The 21144-nt window shown below is 38.5% G+C and overlaps 1 pseudogene; it reads right to left on the reverse strand.

Annotated features, from left to right (window-relative positions):
* The window catches only part of LOC141954964 (protein PTHB1-like), a 54459-nt pseudogene that overhangs the window by 17664 nt on the left and 15651 nt on the right, over positions 1 to 21144 (reverse strand).

Here is a 21144-nt window from a genome sequence, read left to right on the forward strand (position 1 = left end):
AGGTGGCTCGTGCCCAAGAGGCACCGCCATATAACGAGTTACCAGAAGATGAGAGGCGTTATGCTCTCTTTACTGATGGATCCTGTCGTGTGGTAGGAAGCCATCGGAAGTGGAAAGCTGCTGTGTGGAGTCCCACAAGACAAGTCGTTGAGGCCACTGAAGGAGAAGGAGAGTCAAGTCAGTTCGCAGAAGTAAAAGCGATCCAACTTGCCCTAAAGATTGCTGAACGGGAAAAGTGGCCAGTATTGTATCTCTACACGGACTCCTGGATGGTGGCTAACGCCCTGTGGGGGTGGCTACAGGAGTGGAAGAAGACCAATTGGCAGCGCAGAGGTAAACCCATCTGGGCTGCTGCATTGTGGCAGGACATCGCTGCCCGAGTGGAAAACGTGGCTCTAAAGGTGCGTCATGTAGATGCTCATGTGCCCAAAAGGCGTGCCACTGAAGAACACCAAAACAATGAGCAAGCAGACAAAGCTGCCAAAATTGAAGTAGCTCGGCTGGACCTGGACTGGGAGCGTAAGGGTGAGCTGTTTGTAGCTCAATGGGCCCATGAAACATCAGGGCATCTTGGCAGAGATGCAACGTACAGATGGGCTCGTGATCGAGGGGTGGACCTGACCATGGAGGCCATCTCACAGGTCACTCACGAATGTGAAACATGTGCTGCAATCAAGCGAGCCACACGAGTAAAGTCTCCCTGGAACAGAGGGCGATGGCTGAGTTTTCAATACGGTGAGGCCTGGCAGATTGACTCTATTGGACCACTGCCACGAACACGCCAAGGCAAGCGCTACATACTCACCATGGTAGAAGCAACTACAGGTTGGCTAGAAACGTACCCTGTAAATCATGCCACTGCCCGAAATACCATCTTGGGTCTTGAAAGGCAAATTTTATGGCGACATGGTACTCCTGAAAGAATCGAGTCAGACAACGGGACCCATTTTCGAAATAATCTTATAAACTCCTGGGCAAAGAAACATGGCATTGAGTGGGTGTATCACATCCCTTATTACCCACAAGCGTCTGGAAAGATTGAAAGATATAATGGACTGTTGAAGACTATGTTGAGAGCATTGGACAATGGGGGATGGAAGCATTGGGATATAAATTTAGCAGAAGCCACTTGGCTAATTAATACCAGAGGATCTGTTAACCGTCCTGGGCCTGCCCAAACAAACCCCCTTCATACTGTGGGAGGAGATAAGGTCCCCGTAGCACACACAGGGAGGTGGCTGGGGAAGGCAGTGTGGATTGCTCCTCCCTTGGGAAAAGGCAAGCCCACTCGTGGGATTGTCTTTGCTCAGGGACCTGGATGTACTTGGTGGGTAATGCGGGAGGATGGGACTACTCAGTGTGTGCCTCAAGAACATTTAACCTTGGGGGGAAAGTAATCTGTGGGATGAGTTGTATGTTGCAGGAAGTGATGGAGGAAGTAGGAACGATGAAGAGTGAACCAGACACGTGCAATGACGACCCAAACCTAGCCGGTGCTGGAGTCCAACGGTCAAGCATACTTCTGTCCTGAGCATCTATCTTGACAGATGGAAGCCAAGACACTGAACATCTGAAGAAGTGAAGAAAGCTTATGGAATAGATAAATGAATATTATGTGGGACCTGGGCATTACGTAAATGGTATGGAATAAGGGGTGGAGACTGTATTGGGTCTGGCTGAACTGGAATCGGTTTTCCCCTATAGCAGCCCTCACGGTGCTGTGGTTTATGCTGGGAGCTGCAGGGTGTTGATAGCACCCTGGTGTTGTGGCTGCTGCTGAGCAGTGCTCACACAGCACCAAGGCTCTTTCTGATATTTTCCCCAGTGGGACGGGGTGGGCAAGATCTTGGGAGGGGACACAGCCAGGACAGCTGACCCAAACCGACCAAAGGGATATTCCAGACCATATGACGTCTGCTCAGTATAAAGCTGGGAGAAAGGAGGAAGGGGGTGGGGTCACCCTTGGTCCTCCGAGGCAACTACTACGCGTATTGGAGCCCTGCTTCCTGAGAAGGCCCGACATCGCCTCCTCATGGGAAGTAGAGAATAAATCTGTTTGCTTTTGCTTCCGTGCGCGGACTTTTGCTTTGCTTTGCTTATATTAAAACTGCTTTTGTTTCACCCACAAGGGTTAGTTTATCTTCTTTCCCCTCTTTACCCTGTTGAGAAAACAAAGGGAAGGGGGGGGGGGGAAGTGATAGAGCGACTTGGTGGATACCTGGCATTTAGCCAGAGTCAAACCATCACAAATAGCTTAATAACTTAAATGAATAGCCAAAAACTTAGCAAGACCCTAGTTACACTCCTTTATTTAGAAGTCTTCCAAATTCTACCATTAAAGGTAAGTTTTTTAACGTTTCTTCTACAGTTCCTCATTCTGGGAAATGTCATGTCCTCTGCGGATTTTTTTTAATTGCATATAAAGAATCAAATATATTTAAGATACAAAGATTTCTTCACTTCCCTAACCAAAAGGCTTGCGAAATCCAACCTAATGTCTAAAATATAGGTGTAAGTTTAACTGGTGTCACCTGAAAGAAATAATACATTAAGTTACTGGTGAGAAATACCCTTTAAGTTTGATACTCTGGTCCTTCAAAGCAAAATCACAGAAGCAAGGCCAGCAAAGCAAAAAGCAAGCTTTCAAAACCAGAGGATCCAAGATACCCAAAAGTATAATACCTACATAGTTGTCCCACAAAACCTGTCTGAAGTCAGATCACTAAGGTGGACACTTATGAAGGTACAGCACCTCCTTCCCAACGGATAAGCAGTCATAGTCACAATACTGAGGGACTGAAGTTGTACCAGCTGTTTGTGCAGGCTCTCAAGAAAAAGGGAGGAGCATCCTTTTCTCTCCCCCTCTCTGCACCTATCTGCAAGCTTGTCTGAAGAGGGCAAGATCAAGTTCTTTAAAAACATGAAGTTCAGTTTTGTCTAAAAAACATTTCAGTCATCACACAGCCTAGACTCTCATCATAACCACCATGTTTCAAGGGAGAAGGGATGTGAAGTAAATGCTTAAATAAAAGTGTCCACATAGGATGAGGTACTCCAGACCACCACCCTCCACAGAAGCCCTAAATCCACATGCATTTCTTTGATGCCAGTCTACTCCATGTCACTCTTCCATCTGTGCTGGCACAGCTCTGTGTTTGCACAGTGAACCAAATCAGCAAAGCTGGCTGAGAAAGAACTGCTGATTGTGTGAGCACAACAGGGGAAGAGGTGCAGGAGCAAAGCCAGGCAGGGAGAAGTGAAGGGCTGACAGCTTGAACTGGTTTATGCTGCATTTAACTGAAGAGGGAAGCCCTGCCTAAACAGTTTCTCAGTAGCCTGACACATTCACGAGGCGGCGTGTAGAAAACCAAGCTGATCATTCTTCAGTTATGGATAGCAGGGTAAATGTACGTACTCTATCACTAGGGTCATTAGGGCAGTATAGAACAGAACTTAGACTTAGTTTCTATTCCTTTGGCTCAGTTTATTTGTTTAGAATGAATATGTTCAACTGTTCAAAGGGAAGTGGGGAATAATCACTCCCAGTGCTTATTCAAATCTCTGTGGGGAGGCAGTTATTGCCACATTTGTTGGCAGCCCACAAGGCTGAAGAGTCATAAAGATGGAATTAACTTCTCACTCCTAGAGGTGGTCCCTTAAAGAGCACAACAGAAGCAAATTGATAGGACAGGCTGGGAAAGCTCGTACAGCTGCTTCCCAAGCCATAAACATATGATTTTACCTCTTTAAGACCAACTGCATAACTTAATGATGCTACATAAAATAGTAACTAAAACCGAACACTAGACTCTGATACACATTATTTCACTAATTACTACTGCCTTCAATATATTTCAAAACAACATTTATAAGAAATATGTAAAGAAAAAGACCTCAAAAAAGACAAATCAATTTGAAATCTCCAGTGGCTTACCCGTTGGTGTATTATATGAAACCACACAATTTCCTTCTAGTTCTGATGGAGAACAATTCCCCTTCAAAAAGACAGCCAGGACCACAGTTTCAGATGAATCTGTTTCTAAAAACAACACAAAACTGTATCAAGTTATAGGAGTATCCAAATGAAAGCGACATATTTTCTAGCCCTTTTGGAAATAGTCTACTAAATTATGACAGCTATTCCCATCAGTTCACCTTTATCAAATCAATGGACATGGTTTTTTTAAATCTGTAATTTCTAAAAGGCAAACTAGTCTTGCCAACTTATAACTATCTTGAAGCATAACCAATAACACAATTCAGCACACTGAATACAGACAGTATCCAAATAAATGCAGTTTTATATTGTGACTCTAATATTTTACAAAGCCATCGGCCCTTTGCTCCTGTCACATACTGAGAAAACATTAAAAATGTCCTTTCAGGTGAGAGCAGCAGTCAGTAAAGCCCTGTTTCAATAGGGACCATCACTGCGTATTTCAGAGCAGAAACGGTCGGCAGACCCAGCTTTAGCAGGACATGCTTCTCTGGTGTTCAGTTCCACTTCCATCGTCAAGGCAATCCCACCTGCAGCCTTTTCAACGGAGCCGGGAAAAAAGCTCCAATCACCACACAGCCGATGCTGGGACTGTCCACATAGGCCAGGAAACATCTGTTGGGAACGTCTGCCAGACCGGCCATAGGTAAACAAGCTTTCTGTCCCTGCTTTCAGCTCAGCAGTGCTACTTCTACATAGACAGAATTGCCAGCAAAACACAATGCCCCAGCAAAAGTACCCCAGAATAACGGATTTATTTTTGCCTCCATCATGAAGGTGCCACCTTGCCTCTCCACACCTGCCATGCACCATACCGTCGTCAGGGAGCAACTCCATTCCTTCCCACTTTGTCCTCCTCCACCAAGCAGTATCCAGAAGCTGCAGAGCGCCGGCAAGGCAAGCCTGTCGTTGCTTTAACTGCACTCTACCTGCAACAATGCATTCGATGGAGGCTGGACTATACCTTTCAGACATCCCCAGAAAAAGGAATATGATCCTATAGCTGTAATGGGACTATAATAATTTACCGAAATCATCCAAGACGACCTGGTCACAGGTCACTGCCAATGGAGCTTGCACACACACTGCCAGGTTTGGTTTCTGCGCAGTCACTCTGCTCTGTATTTTTATCTAAATCAAGTCACATACAAAAGTATTTAAAGGGAGCAATCAATTAACCTCTATAGCTGAAAACCAACATAACCAGCAAAAAGATAAAAAAACCCTGTAAAGAGCAATTCAGCAACAATGTTGAAGAACATCAAATTTCAACTTCAAAACCAATATTTTCCTTTTACAATTCTTATTTACTTAAAGCCAATAATGGAACACAACTTGAATGGTTACAAAAACCTGAGGAGATCTCTCATGTTCTTTGTAATTTTAACCCAAAACAAACTAATGCTAATTAAAATGTAAACATTTTGCAAGTGCCATGTGGATTTGTCCTAAAGTAAGTAAGAATAACATGTTGACTCTTTTAGGTGACTAAAGGAAAAAATAAAAAATAAGTAAAAAAATAAAGCTAACCAAATAAATTATTCCCTTTAATTGTGAAGAGCAATGCACAATCTTCTGAATAACTTCAGAGTCAAGTTCTATTTGATTTTTTACGGCACACAAATTCTAAAACTCAACATACAGGATACCCAGCACAACTTCAACTCTAGATTGTAAGAGCTGACCTAACCATACAGCTATTTTTCTGCAAAACCAACGGATATCAAAAGAATGTCCTTAACTCAGATCGAAAATGAAAGTATAGTGGTGTCGGATGGGAATGTGGTCTGCAACATACACAGACCATATCTGCTATCTGTTACCATCTGCTTGGTCTACCAAGAGCTCACTACAGCCAGGCTAAAATAGTTTAGGAAAATATTATCACTTATAAAATGACCCTAGTGTTAGGAAGTTTGACTGCTTTTAGAGAACTGACATCAACATTTATTTTCATTTAACAATACATTTGGGCTGCCAAGCGGTCCTCGGATCATCCATCGTTGTTAGTGCTAACAAGGAGGGATCACACCTACCCCTCTACATACCCAGGGTAAACTTGGCCCCATTTTCTGAAGCCAGAATCTCAGTAAGATGAACAGTGAAGAGGGAGTCAATAGCCAATTAAACAAGCTAAAAACGTGCAGACATGACTTCAGAATTTGTAATCAAAACAGTGACATTTAAAGTTACTGGAAAATGCTACTTCAGCGCATTTCTCAGTTATGTTTGGCTTTCTGCTGCATATGAAGTGAGAATCCTCTTATCCAGAAAGAGGATTTGTCAAAATTTTTTTTGTCGAAAGCATCTAACTTTATTAAAACTTTTCTGACAGGTCTATCATTGCTGCAAAATTAAATTTAAAAATTACGTTTTTAGCATGAAAATAAGTGACAAATTCTGGAAGTTTTTTTAGACCGCAGTGCATTACCTGCAGATTTTGGGTACAACCACCACCATTACAATGGCAAATAATATTCATTAGCAACATTACCTACTTTGCAGAAAACAATATATTGGTTGCAGTTATACAATTCAAGAAAACATTTAATTTTAAAATTCATCAAAATTGTTCTCAACTTGTCCAAGTTCAGTGGTTAAGTTCTAATTAGTCTGACAGGAGTTAAAACATACAATCATAATGTACAATTATTTCTTATTTTCCTAAGAACCAATGCTTTTAACTTTGTAAAGATTAAAGAATTGAATTCATTAATTAAAAGGTCTTTTCCATTAACTGCAATTAGTTAGAATGGAGACATATGAAGATCAGTTAAATGAACTTATCACAGGAAAAAAATATTCTGGAAAAACTTGAATGAGTGATAAGTCCTACATTTACTATTTTTGTTTCATTAAAAGCTATAAGATACATAAACAAGAAAACAGAATGAAGAATGTCTTCCCATTAAAAAGTTTATCAAATATATAAAACACATCCACACTCATTTTAAACAGTGCTTACCATTGCCTTTACAATAGCAATAATGACCAGGAGAGAGAACAATGGGAGTTACCCATGTTCCCAATACTGAAATCAAAACCACTCTCCAAAACTCGAATTTGACAATTATAAAACTCAATAACTCACTTATACAATATATTGGCTCCAATGTAAACTAAAAGCTGATAAATTCATACCTTTCTGGAGGTAACTTAAACTTCCATTACATGCTTTAAAGTACCCTTATATTCACAAACAGCCTGACTCAAAGTCCAATGCCCTTCATTTGAACTTCTTTGAGCAAAACTGTAACAGACTTTATCGAAACTAGGATTTTATCCTGTATCATTTTAGCATTTAAAAATGCAGCGAAAGACACTGGACCAAGTACAAGTAAATCACATTAGTGTAGGGGAATCTGGTTCAAGAAAGAGCCCGGTTACCCTTTGAACTCTTCACTCAAGACAGAGGGAGAACTTACAAGGTTCTCAAAAATAAGGCTCCGCTGATATTATTAGAAGATCCTCTCAAATAAAAATCATTATTATTTTTAGGCAATACTAAGGAGAAACTATACTTGCACACACATGCATGCACACGTGCACATACACTTCTTTTAGAATCAGTTACAGGCAGCAACTCTTATAGAGGACTGCAACGATGTCAATTTTCAAATTAGATTTTCCTAACATTTTTTCTCACTAGCAAAAGCTATGAAAGTCTTGTTACAAAAGGAAGTCTACTTCCATTTATTGACAACTAAAAAGTCAGCTGAAGATAACAAACCTCACATTGCGAGCAACCAAACATTTCACCCCTTTCAAATGTGTTGGAAAAATTATTCTTATAACTTCAAAACCAAATTCATTCCACGCGAATAATCTCTTTGTGTCTGCTTCTTGATAAGCCTATCAAAAGTAAAACCCCAATTACCTTCTGACTTCAGCAGAAGGCTTGCTAGAATGACACCCTGTCATACTAAGGAGAAAAAGAATTATGTACATTTACCCATTTTCATGATCTAAATGAAATACACAGAACGTGACATGGGTTAAAATTTGCCACCAGTATTTGAATGCTACCGTTTGAGTTAGGCACAGTACCTTGACTGTGACTGATGGTGCTGCCTCTGCTTTTACCTCACTGCCCATGGCTTGCTGTGAAGAAAAAGATGGAAACAGAGAAAATTCAATATTACACATGAATGAGTGAACACAATGAATGCAATATTACTCTCCTACCATCAACTTGGTAATCAGGGAATTAACAGTCAAGGACCTCTCATTCCTATGCCAGATTAAAATAAACAAAATACATGTCTGAATTGCTTCTGAAAACGTAAAGCCTCTGTTGGAAATTGCCTGCAAAAAGGATAGCAAAAGGTCATGAATGTGGTGTACGTAAGACAGTAATACACTCTGATGTACATATGAATGTTTGAAATGGTTTTGTTTGGCACGTTACTTTCCACTGTATATTTATTTAAATTCTGGAAATACCTTCTGTTATTCAGTAGGGAAGGGTGACTTGCAATTTGCCAATATATTATATACACACCATAATACATACTATAAAATCATCAAACACTATCTTATAACCAGAAATATATTTGGAACTTCAAAAGGAAGTTATAGCAGGCATCTTGCTACTCCTGCTAACTTCTATTTCAATAGACAGTTCCATCTAATTCAAAACTCATCTTGACCTTGCATTCTTTTAATATCTTATTTTATGCTCAAGCTTTATTTTGCAACAGGTCAGTCCGTACAGTTTAAGAAAATGTTCCTGTTTGTTCTTAATTTACTCTTTTACCATGAGAAGCTCTAAATACATTCAAGTGAGTAATTTGGTATTATTAGAGCAGAAGTGAAGCGCTGCTTTAAAATAAAATTGTTTAAACAATCTGATGTCCTCGACCCACTCTCCTTTTCATCCCAACCTGCCAGTACAAAGTCCACATCTGCAAAGCTCCTAAGAAGTTAGGAAGCTGGTAGGTCTCTGGGTTCTAGAAACAGGACTTTCATTTGCACGTTGCGTATCTTTTTCAGTTAAAAAAGTATAGCTACTTTCACACTGTCTCTGGTGACCAGCAGCTGATCCTGAAGCAGTAGCAGGGATGCAAAGGGACACGGGATCCCTACTACATTCAGCTCTCAGAAATCAGCTGGACGTCCTGGATCAGAGGCCGTACACAGGAGGTGGTGTAAAATAACCAGAATGTACTCCAGTTACTCTTCTAACCCATTTCCATACTTCTATAGCCTCTTTGCTTTTACCACACACATCACCATTTAAATCTTTTCACAAGCGCAGAAGTAGTATCTGCAAGCCTGTAAGTTCCAAGATCACTGCAGAAACCCTCACACTGTTCCCACATTTGCTGTACTGATCCTTCCCTAGGAAGTACCTTACTGGATTTTTCCTTTCTAGGTGGCTGCTGAAGGACCCCCCCCAGGAAAGCCTACCACACAGGAGACTAAGACACATGAACAACCTCGGGAAATAAAAGATTCCAGGCTGTGGTTCAACTGATATATTGAGTTATTTATACATGAAACAGACCTTTTGCATCTGGAAGGTTGAGCAAACGAGCACAGCAGCATGAGAGCGTTCTATGGACCTAACAGTTCTGTGTTGTGAGCAGATCACTGCAGCTAGCCAAGACCATGTCACGCTGTCCTTTTTTCCACAGACAAGTGCGAGGCCACCAGCACACACTATGAAGATGTGCTTTTATCAAAGAATAACAGTAGTAGAGGTAGTAGTAGTAACAGACTTTAAATAAATACATCAAATATATCTATGGAAGTATTAAAAAGCAGCTCCTTTTGCAGAAATTAGTGGCCAGAAATTACTTAAGATGTTCTAGTGCAATGAGTAAGTTCCAAAAAGTTTTAAAACTATAGAAGCCCTCCTGAATCTGAGTTTGAATTCATTTTTATAAACTACATATGTACACAAGATGAATGAGCTAATTAGGCGACAACACCGGAGAATGTTGAATGATGCCTTGAAAGAGAAAGATTATTTCTTACAATGCATCTTTGAGTGGTTTCTATATCCTACAAATCCTATCTTCAAAAGATCCATACGGTGAAACTTCTACTGTTTCCCCCCATATTAACAGCTGCTCACCATCACAAATTCTCATCACTATAAAGTTATTCCAGATCCTAAGTTCTCATTCACTGATATTTGCTTAGCCAAGAACCTAAAGATCCCCAGACAGGAGATACTAAATTATTTTGTTAATTCTAGTTAAAACCATTAGCAAAAGTGTGTTTTAACTGGTGGATAATTGGGGGCTATGAAGAAGCTTAGTCCCACAAATATAAATATGTGGTAATCACTATCCATAATCAACCATTATTTACTCATGTATGAACCAATGTTTTCAGAATAATTTCCTTTTTATATTGGTACATACAGATTCTGCATCCAAATTGGGCGAAACTTCTGCTGTGACAATTAGATCTCTGTGTTTTTCTGATTTGGGCCAAGTATCTTGAAAAAGAAAGAAAGAAAAAAAAAAAAAGAAAAAGTAAAATAATTTAGGCACATTGTATCACAAGATTTTGCACCTCCTATCCATAACCTTCAGAGACTGTAAGGAATTGTTAACCTTCTCTCCTCACATGTATATACTAATACACCTATGATAAACAACTATCTCCAAAATACGCACTGCACACGGCACTTTCATCTAAGTACTCTGCTAATTAATACTTAGACACAGAAACATTCTGTGCCTCAGTGTAAAATTAAAATAGATTTTAGAAATTCCTCTGGCAAAGAAGGTGCATGAATGCTTTATGTACAGAACATTCTATGGGGCTTAGTTACAATGTACTACCTGGTGATTTCCAGGACTGTCAATACACAAGGCAAAGGATGTTAGGAACTCATTTATAGCTGTGATATAAAACCTTATGCAGATTCACAGATGTAAAAAAAGTTGCAAGAATTAAAAAGTAGGCACTTAAATACTATGAGGAATCTAAGGTATTTGTGCTTTTCTGCAAAGTACTTTTATTTCTTAATACTAAACGTACTGGAAAAAGAAAAACCCGATCAGGAAATGTATAGTTCCTACAGTAACAAACGGTAAAGACTTAATGTAATGGGGAAACTAACATAAAAATTGAGAGCATGAGCACATTCAGAAAGTTGCAAGAATTTTATTACACAAAGGGTCCTGAAAATGTCACAGAACTGGTGGCAGCACATTATCTCTTTCTTATAAAAGGATCAAGGGAAAAGATTTTGACGAAGACAGAAAATAAGTTTTCATTTTCTTTTGCTCAGAGAAAAATACCTTCCTTTACTACAAGGGAAAAAAATCAAAACCAAAACAGTTCCTCCAGTAGCACCTACCAGAGAAGCCTAGCCCTGTTTCAGACTGCCACAACTGCACACAACTGGTTTTGCCAATTACACACAGCTCGGCACAATCCATTCCACTTGTACAAATGAGAAAATATCTTCCTTTTCTAATCCTTCTTAAGTATCTCCCTTCAGGTAGCTTCTTCAAGCAAAATATGATGCAACTTCTGTCATGCAGTCATTTTTCTATTAGAAAGAGGACAGAGATCACAACCAGGTTACAAATAAGTATCACCTTTTATTACTATTAAACTGAGCCAAAGTTTAATACTTTTACTATTAAACTGAGCCAGCTATGTTGAATCACTTGTCATCCTGATCGAAGCAAGTAACATTAGATTTAAGTTAGTAGAACAGTTAAGATTTTCAAATATTTCATCAGTTTATAATGCAAATCCTTATTCTTCAAAATGTACAAAATAGCATAATTTCAACAGTTTAATGATCAGCACTGGACAGAAATATAAGACATTTATGGAAATAACTACTCAAGGTTTTTTTAATATGATGACCTAATTCTAAATACCTTCCATGTTTGTCAAAATGAAACAAAAAATATTTCCGTATAAGGGTAGATATTTTCAAAACAACACAAGCTCTTACTGTGCAAAGGTGAATCCAGAAGACAGGAAAGTCTATAGCTCATTTTAAACATCATGCTTAGGAGTAACTTAATGCTGACCACTGTTCAAAAGTGTTCTGCATTCAACCAGGTACGATTAGCAGTTACTTTAAGACTTAGCTAAAGTTCTAAGAAAAAAGCCAAAATGAATCAAAGCCAGACGTTCGTAACTGAAAGGCATTCTTCATCAGTAAAAGGTTTTCTCACAAAGTTTACATCCAGTTAAAGCCAAACACAACATCATTAGAGAATCTCTCCAAAACAAAACAAAAAAAAGTATTCATAAAAACTCTTCTGAAAACACCACGGTAACACCTTAGACCAGATCAGAAAGATTGAGGAAGAAAATTAAGAAGAGAGAATGGGGAAAAGGTCCACAGTATTCACTGTAAACTGATCAACCATACCATGACAGTTACTAGAAAAGTTATAAAGGACAGCTATGTTTCCTTTCTCTCTCTCTCTAGATCTTTCACACAATATGTTAAAATTAACAAATGGAAGCTGATTCACTGCAAATGAATTTATTCCTTCCATCATGCTTCTCTTTCCTTTGGTTATGATAGCCAGACAAAATGGTCAAATACTTATAAAGAAGGGCGGTGATAAAAATCAATGGAATTTACCCACATCTGTATGCATAAATAACCAATTACTGGATTTATAAAATTAAAACATGGATATTAGTCTATCACAATAATGGACAAAGTTATACACAGATACAAAAAAGAAATCTTTGACATGTAGAATCAAGCTCATGACGGCAGATAATTTCTTATTTTCTAGGGAATACAACTGCAAGATTTTTTGCTCTCTTTTTACACAGAAAGCCATGACTATTTCTTTAATGCATGTTAAGAATGTGCTAACTACCATGAGGAAAAGATTTTAATTGGTTCTTTCTATTTGTCTAAGATTTTTCCATAGTTTCCTGTAAAACCACATGTTTCCAATTCCCTGGGCAAATCAGATACACTGTTTAAAAGCTCAGTTATGAAAACACAAACTTTGAAGGATCTCTGTACAAACTATGTGCCCTTACTTGAACAAAATTAAAACAAGTTAATAGAAATGTAAATTCTAGAATTTATCCTGATCAGTTATTTGGTTTTTGATATCTCTCACTGTGTTCTTCAAATACAACCACTTCTGAAAGAAGTTAAAGCAAAAGAAAAGTTGCTTTAAGAAAAGTCATTCTTTGTTAATTGTGTAACTTAAGAAGCCATTTGTAATAATAAAACTGAATTTGGCAATACTTTTGCTCTCTCTGAAGCCTATCAGACCGTTGCTGTGAAATTCCGTAACTCTTCTTGCCTTTGGGTAGAACATGCACTTTTAGTGTTTTCTCTGAACCTTTGTACTAGTGAGAATTATCTCCAGCCTGATGTAACTTTCTTTAAAATTCCAACAAAAACACAAAGAAAAAACTCTATTCAAGGGCCTAATAGTCTAGGCTTTTGTTTCTACCTTTATCTATTGTATATACCTTATAACCATTAAGTACTACATTTCTTACAGAAGTGTATGATTAAAGTATAAAAAAAAAAAAAAAATAAGTGCTAAAAGAAAAGTCAGATGGTCAAAAGTATGTACGACTATAGAAAAGGGAGACGTATAACTTGTGTTTTTGTGGCCTCCTTGATTATAGGGAGAGGCGCTCGGAAGATCTCGCGATGTACGGGAAGAACAGGGGACTAAAGGTCTCACGATGTACGGAAAGGCGTATGTAAAGCAATTGCACAGTTAATAAACTGAGCAAATAGCAACCACCATATTGGTGTTTGTGCTTTTGTTCCTGCGAAGGTTTTAACCTCCTGCAGGGGTTAGCTGTGATCTGAACGCCACATTTCTGTGGCTTGGCAGATAGAAAAAGACAGCTAATACCTTACCACAACACGATGATCTTCTGAAGCTCTTTCATTTCAGCATCAAATTCTTCATAGTTTATTTCCCTAGAATCAACCGGAGGAGCCTGGAAGAGTGAAGGATCAGTTCCAATGTAGGAACACTGAAGATGCCCAATGTCACTCAGAGTGACTATAACACCCTTCAAGCCTCTGCATAAAAAAATAAAGCTCATTAAGAAATTGGGAAGAGTCCCAGAAGTAATAACATTGAATCTATGCTGCATCTACAAACTGTTCCATCTACAAATACAATAGAACTTCCTGGTTTGTAATGAGATTCTTTGACAAAAAAAACAACATTTATTCTTCAATTCAGATGCATTTATTAATATTACTCCCCCTTATTAGAATTACACCTAAGAACCAATCTGTGCTAGACAGATGACAAAAACATGGCCCAAGTATCTCAGAATCTGGATAATCAAGACAGATAAAGGAAAGGATCAAAACAAGCCAAGCAGACAGTACACTTGTAACCTTCTTTAATCATGAATTGTTACTTAAGTTTTCTGAAGTATGGATATTTAGGTTGGTATGCAGGAAGAGGAATCAGCTAAATGGAACACCAAGTAAGGGGAGGGAAAGGATGCGTTAGAAGAAATCACTAACAGATGGTACGTGTTCACAGTGAAGACGGCAGTAGAACTTTGATGGTATCAGTAGCTCCCCTAACCCGTTCTTTGGCTGCTATTGCAGCATCTGTGCCGGCTTCAGACCCTGGCTGGCTCTTCCCTGCAGTGTATTTCTAAAAGGAAGCCACAGGGATCCAGAACATTCCCCTTGCGCTGCTCTGGATCAATACAAATGAGTGTTTTATTGGCTTCACTACAGTCTCTTTTCTCTTGAGGGAACAGTACCGCATTGAACTTACTCCCACAGCGGTCTCACTCACTCTATTTATCTGATCATGTACCATGCAAACGCATGATTTAGGAAAGTATTTAACAAATTATGAGACAGCAGTGAGGACTGTCAACATTTTGCTTAGCTTGAAGGTTATTCCTAAACAGAAGAGGAACTGAACAGTAAAGACTAGCATACATATTAACAGCAGAAGTTAGGAGAAGACTTTATTTTTTAAAAAGCTTACTCTTAATTCAATTAAAAGCTTGTATTTATTTTCATAATCATGAGGCAACACATTCACGCCAATAATTTGCGTATTCCATACTTAGAATATCAGAGCAGACATTGCATTTGCAATTAAGCAGTCATATAAGGAAAGACAGACCAAATCTAAATCATAGATATAAAACAACTTTGATAAGAAAGCCTAATGCACCAGCCCACTAATTAAACCCACTTAAAACATTCAATTTATATAAGTGTTCAAGCTATAATTTATAAAGAATTAACAAAAATTATTTTAACTTACATACACTGACACCCTTCAAGCAACTCTTCTAGTACAATCCTCATTTAAAAATTAGGTAGCTGTGTAAAAAAACAGAATCCTCTCTGATTTTCTATGTTGCCTTGCAGCATGGCTCCAGTACAGATAGGAAACTTCATTCCAAAATTTTCCAGGGTAACAGCAATTATGAAGGCAAACAGGTGTCACAGATTAATTCTGATAACTGATGGTCCAGCTGGAGAGTCCAAAATGCCTTTTACAGAACATTAAGGCCACAAACCCAGTGTTTATTTCATTTATTTATTACTTCCATTAAATATTCTGAAAAAACTACGTTGGATCACCTGAACTCTGTACAGTTGTATTAGAACTGCATACAGAAGTGAAGACCCCACTAGGCACCGTACAAGTAAGTAGTTGCTGCAGATAAGTTTAAGCTTTCTCTTTCTACAGAAAGTAATTTTTACTCAGCGAATGAAATAAACCCTCCGGTTGAACTATGAATGTATGGAAACTGGTTGGGGGGTTTTTTTGGACAACAGGTATCCCCTGTTAGTCCTCTGCTGCAGGTGGAACACACAAGTCCGAACTGCCTTCTGGAACAGAACACACATAACAGGTCTCAAAAGACGCTGTTCTCCCTACCCATTATATAAACTCACCTTAAACAGAAACAGTCCCTCTGTTGGGACTACTGTTCCTATTACCACAGAAAAGCTTCCAGCTACCACCGCAATTTTTAACATACATTAACATTCACTACAAAGAGTAAGTAAAGTGTAATAGGCAGCTGTCTTTGAGCACCGTAAGGCTGGAGATGCCAAGTCTCCCCCAACAAAGAGTTTAAGAAAAAAAGCTAGAAGACTTAATACTGATTTTCAACCTACAGATGCAGTACGTGTGTTAGCAGCCATCCTGTGAATGGGATAGTCTATTTGTGACCTGTAAGCTTGGGGTCTGCAACTGGTATTCCTGAAAAATTGTAAACTCCCAATCCAAAGCGAGAGGAAGCGCAACTAAGCCTGAGTCCTTGTTCCTCTGGCTGCTCGAGTATTTGTTGCCGACTGTAGCTAGTTTCCTTACTCAGGACTGGGTCTGTTGTTGGAATTACATGCAGAAATGCTCATCCTAGATTTCTTATGTCCGGAAAGCTCCGTACAACACACATCTGTGCTACATTTACAGAATTCTGGATGGCACATGGAACAAATGCGTTGGGCTAACCCTGAGATCTGTATATACGAACAACAGAAGTAGACAGACTATTGTGAATACCTGGACCATAACACAGCCTTGTAAGGTACGCAAATACCACCTAAAGTACAGGACTTTGCTTAATGCCTGACAAGTGCTTGCAAAGAACTGTGCCATACTGGCCATGGGTGCATGGGTGCATCAAAGTCTTTAAAAAGGGATATTGTTGAAGCAGATGCTACCATATTACCAAATACACTGGCTCACACTTTGCTCTTTAGTTACAGCAAAGAATAAAGTTGCTAAAAAAAAAAAAAAAAAAAAAGGGGGAGGGGGGGGGGAATAACAAGAGAAATTGCATCATGAGCTTGTTCCACACTGGAGAAAGAAAAATGACGTATGAAAACAAGGCAATTTCTAAAATTCTCCAGCAATGGATTTTCGACCATCTTAACATTTCTTTCTGGAGGCTATGAATCTGTTAAGCTAGGAAGGAAAGATCCATGAGGACATCTGAATGTAAATCCAAAGTGCACGATGAAATACAGCTGCACTGTAAGCAATATATCTTTGATGACATACTACTGAAGTATAACCCATTCAAGAGGGGTTTGTAAATACAGTCCTTCCCACGTACCTTTGAGCTGGCAGTCATCTGCAGGTAATCATTCTATCAAACCAAATCACTCAAATCAATGAGGTGATTTTCCTATATAAATCTCCCTTTTCTTAACTTCTGAGTTTATGTCAGCATTACAGAATGCACATTCAAAAATTCCATCTTAAAATAAACTCATTTCGACCAACTCTCCTGTTAGTCATGACATCCTTTAAGTCTGCACTAGCCCAGAGACAAAAGCCTTGGTTTAAGAAAGCAGCATTGCAAATGACACTTTTCCTCTGCTTCAGTCACTGTTCTGCTGGGTCCTAAGAAGATTGTTCAACATGAAACACAGACACATAGAAAAAAGCCTTTTTCAGCACTTGCCTTGTTAAAGCCCTCCATGAATGTGTACATCAATAGAAACAATAAGAACAATACCGGTAACCAGTTATAACATGTGATTTATAATACAATGATTTCTCTGCTGGAATGTCTGCCAGCCAGTCAGAATTGCTTTATCTTCTCAAGCTTTTATAACAGTGGCTAAAGACAGCCGGGGAAGAGGGGGCATATTTAACAGTGTTATAGTAGTTTCCCCACAGCTACTGCACTCATACAATATCCCTGCAAATACCATTATTTCAGTTGGCACATTTTGCACACAATCTGGAATTTCAATTACTTGTTAAATTTCTTTGATTGTAAACTATTATTTTTTTACTATATATCGCACAACAGTCAAAGTAATAGCAAATCTAAGGGGACACTTTAACAGTGAGGAACTCAAAGCATGAAACAAATTATTCTGGTATCTAAAATAACTTACAGTACAAAGCAACTCCTACACACATATGGTAATAGTTTGAAAAAATATCTTCTATTGGATTCTGGGTAATAATAACAGCATATGATTTTTATGGGTCTTCTCTTACTAAACAAATTGCCCACAACATCATGTTTGAAGAAATTTAAATGCTTTGCATGTTTCCAGTTATATAATACCAAATTGATCACGCAAACAATTGACTTAGAAATTGAATCTGTAATTCTGAATTCTACTCCAATGACACAAGCTAAGCCTCTGACAACTTCTAGGACAAGGTCTGGTTATTGACAGCATTCACAGCTTTGATTATTTGTATTTATAATAGCACATGAAAATTCTATCTCAATTTCAGAAGTAGTCTGAATTGATATTACTCATACCAATCAGAAAACACGATGCTCTGCAATACTTTCAGTCTGTTACTGATAACGTATTATTTATAAATGACAAAATTAGCAAACTAATTTCTGAATTGTGCTCAACCATTTGGAATCTAATTCTCTCCTCATTTTATCATTCTCTGAAGTAATTATATGCAAAACCATAACTACAAAAGCACTTTTTAGTGCTTTTGAAAATCCAAATTGTAAGTTTCACTACCATTTAATGTCATTATAGCTGCAATTGTGTGAAGTATTTGATAAAATGTTGAAGGAAGATCATGGTAGGAGTAATAAACTATAAAAATTTCTAACATGAACTAACAGGAGTAAAAGTCAAAAGCCCATCTTACTGTTATTAAACACATGCCCCGAAATTAGACCTACCGTTGAGTATTTAAAGCATACCTTGTGCAACTGGGCGCCAGCTACCACCAATTTTTATACAGTTTTGGGTATCTGTGGAGCACCCTCAGGGTCTTCTGAAAACCCCTTCCTCATTATAAAAAACTTTGTTCAACTTTACATCAGAAGTAATACTTGTATGTGTAAGACTTTCCCATTTTGCTATTACAAATGAAAACAATCTGTTTGCTCTCAGAAACTAAAATCCTTTTAAGGCTATTTATATTATGTATTGAACACGCTTTGCACACTCTGCAGAGGGCACGCAAACATATAATGTAAATATAGTGATCAATTATAACTGTTTAGCAATATGTAATTATATTGAATATCATTAAGTGGTAAATAATTTGTGCGTGTTGCTTTACAGAAAAGCATTTGTGTGATAGTTTAGGATTGCAGATTTTAACAGAATACCTGACACAAATCTAGTTTAAAAAATTATGAGATGCATGTAAGAGGAAGAGGGAAATGAAACATGATTTCATCTTGACAAGCAGTGGAAAGACAGTTAAAAAAAGAGAAGTTATGATTAGAACAACAGGTCAACACCTATCCCCTCTTACAAGCACTGAAATCTACTGAGAGTCAGAACTGAATAAAACCTGAATTTGCCAATGCCATCATTTTGAACACCTGAAGGATTCTCCAGCTTCCAGGTCTTACACAGTACTTTCACTCTCTACTTGTGCGAGCGCACACATTGTCACCAGCACCTTTACATGGTGACACCACACAGCAAAACAGCAAACTAGTGCCTTACTGTACGACAAATTCAGACAAGTCTTTAGCTCAGGGGTTTGCTCTTTGAAAAAAGCCCTTTGCCTAAAAGGCCAAACACAATCCAGCGACCAAATAAAACGGAGCATCTTCCACCAAACAACAAAACTTAAAAAGCGATGGAAATTAATTCGTTTTACTTTTAACGCCAAGTTAAAAACAACCATTCCTCACAAAATTTGGGTCAGGGGTCTCTTCTGTCAGACCTCTACTGCCACGTGCGGGGCAGCACAACAAGGCTTGGGAGGGCAAGCCAAGCAGCACAGCTTTCGCACAGGAGAGCCCTAACAGCTGTCACAGCACATTAAATGACGTGGGGGTTTTTAACAGGTTAGTAGAACAGCTTGGCAGTTTAAATGTAAGGGAACCTTAACAGGTTAATATCGCATGCAGAGGGACGGACATCCATGCACGACAGCATCTTCTGGTTCCTTCAGGCAGGGAACACACATACTGGGTGTAGGCAGGCTAGACATGCAGTTTAAGCTCATGCTACAAATGACACATAAAATTAATTTTTATCTGAAGGATTAACCAACTCAGTTTTTTGTTGTTTTAAATATAAAAACATAACTATTTAAAAAGCAGTGAAGATTTTATGAAAAAATTAAAGTAGCCAGCTACAAAAAATGCAGATTGAAATTAAAATTAGTATATGTCACAAACTAGAATAAAACCAAAATATTCACAGTGATGACACAGGTCCCCAGAAATGTATGATCTTGCTTTAGACAAAAAACATGCAAACAGCTCTGAAGTAGAATACATTCAAGAAAAAGTTCCTAACATCCACACTGCATTTCGTATTATCACAGTTCCATATCTAAGACACTTAGTGGCATTATCCGAGTTGAAAATGAATGTGAGTACTGACAGAAAACCTGATTATTTTAAAGAGGAGTGCAGCCTCTAAGTCAGAGCTCCAAATAATAACCAACAAGAGAAATTCCATTGTGATTTCATTTATGACAGTACCAGTGTTAGCAGTAAGAAATTAAGACCAACTGTGACACACTTGAAACATCTCCATGCTTCGTTCCCTCTTAGAGCTACAACAAGAAGTACGTATTTCTTCATGTGCGCCTCCTTCACCCGAAGTCTAAAAACTGTTTCAAGCCAGACTCTCTCACTGGCAGACAGGTAGAGAGCAGCTTCCAAAGGTTAATGCCACACCAAAAGGTAGCAGCTACAGCACAGTGAATATAGAATCTGGAGGGACTCGGAAGTTTATCCGTCATCTAAACCTTCTCCCACCTCAAGATAGTGGTGAGAATCCATTTCAGTCCAGGCAAACTGGAGAGGCCCCTGTAATCTCTGCTTCCAACAATAAATAGATGCAAGGTGTTATACTGATAAAAATCTACACCCCAGCAAGTTTATGGTTTTAGATAAAGCTTATTCTTACCCACTGGTTTCATACAAGCTAGTATTAGACAGTACATGAGGAAAATTAGACTACCCACAGACTACAAAGAGGCTAACGAGAATAACCATGATGTGTCTTTACCGCAGATTTATTCTGAAATGACTGAATAATTATGTAACTTTTAAAACACTCATTAATATCTATCTCTTTCTCCTCACGGTTTGACAGTGATGTGCTTGCAAGCTTCAAAATTCACCAGCGCTCTAGGCAGGAAAAAGTGCATATGCTATTGCTTTTAACAACACTTATTCTCTTCCCTTCACCCTCTCTGGTAAAGAGCAAAGCTGCTTTTTAAAAGCATCTCTTGCACTCTGCACTGCTA

This window comes from Athene noctua, unplaced genomic scaffold, assembly GCF_965140245.1.
Source record: "Athene noctua unplaced genomic scaffold, bAthNoc1.hap1.1 HAP1_HAP1_scaffold_44, whole genome shotgun sequence".
Taxonomy (NCBI): Eukaryota; Metazoa; Chordata; class Aves; order Strigiformes; family Strigidae; genus Athene; species Athene noctua.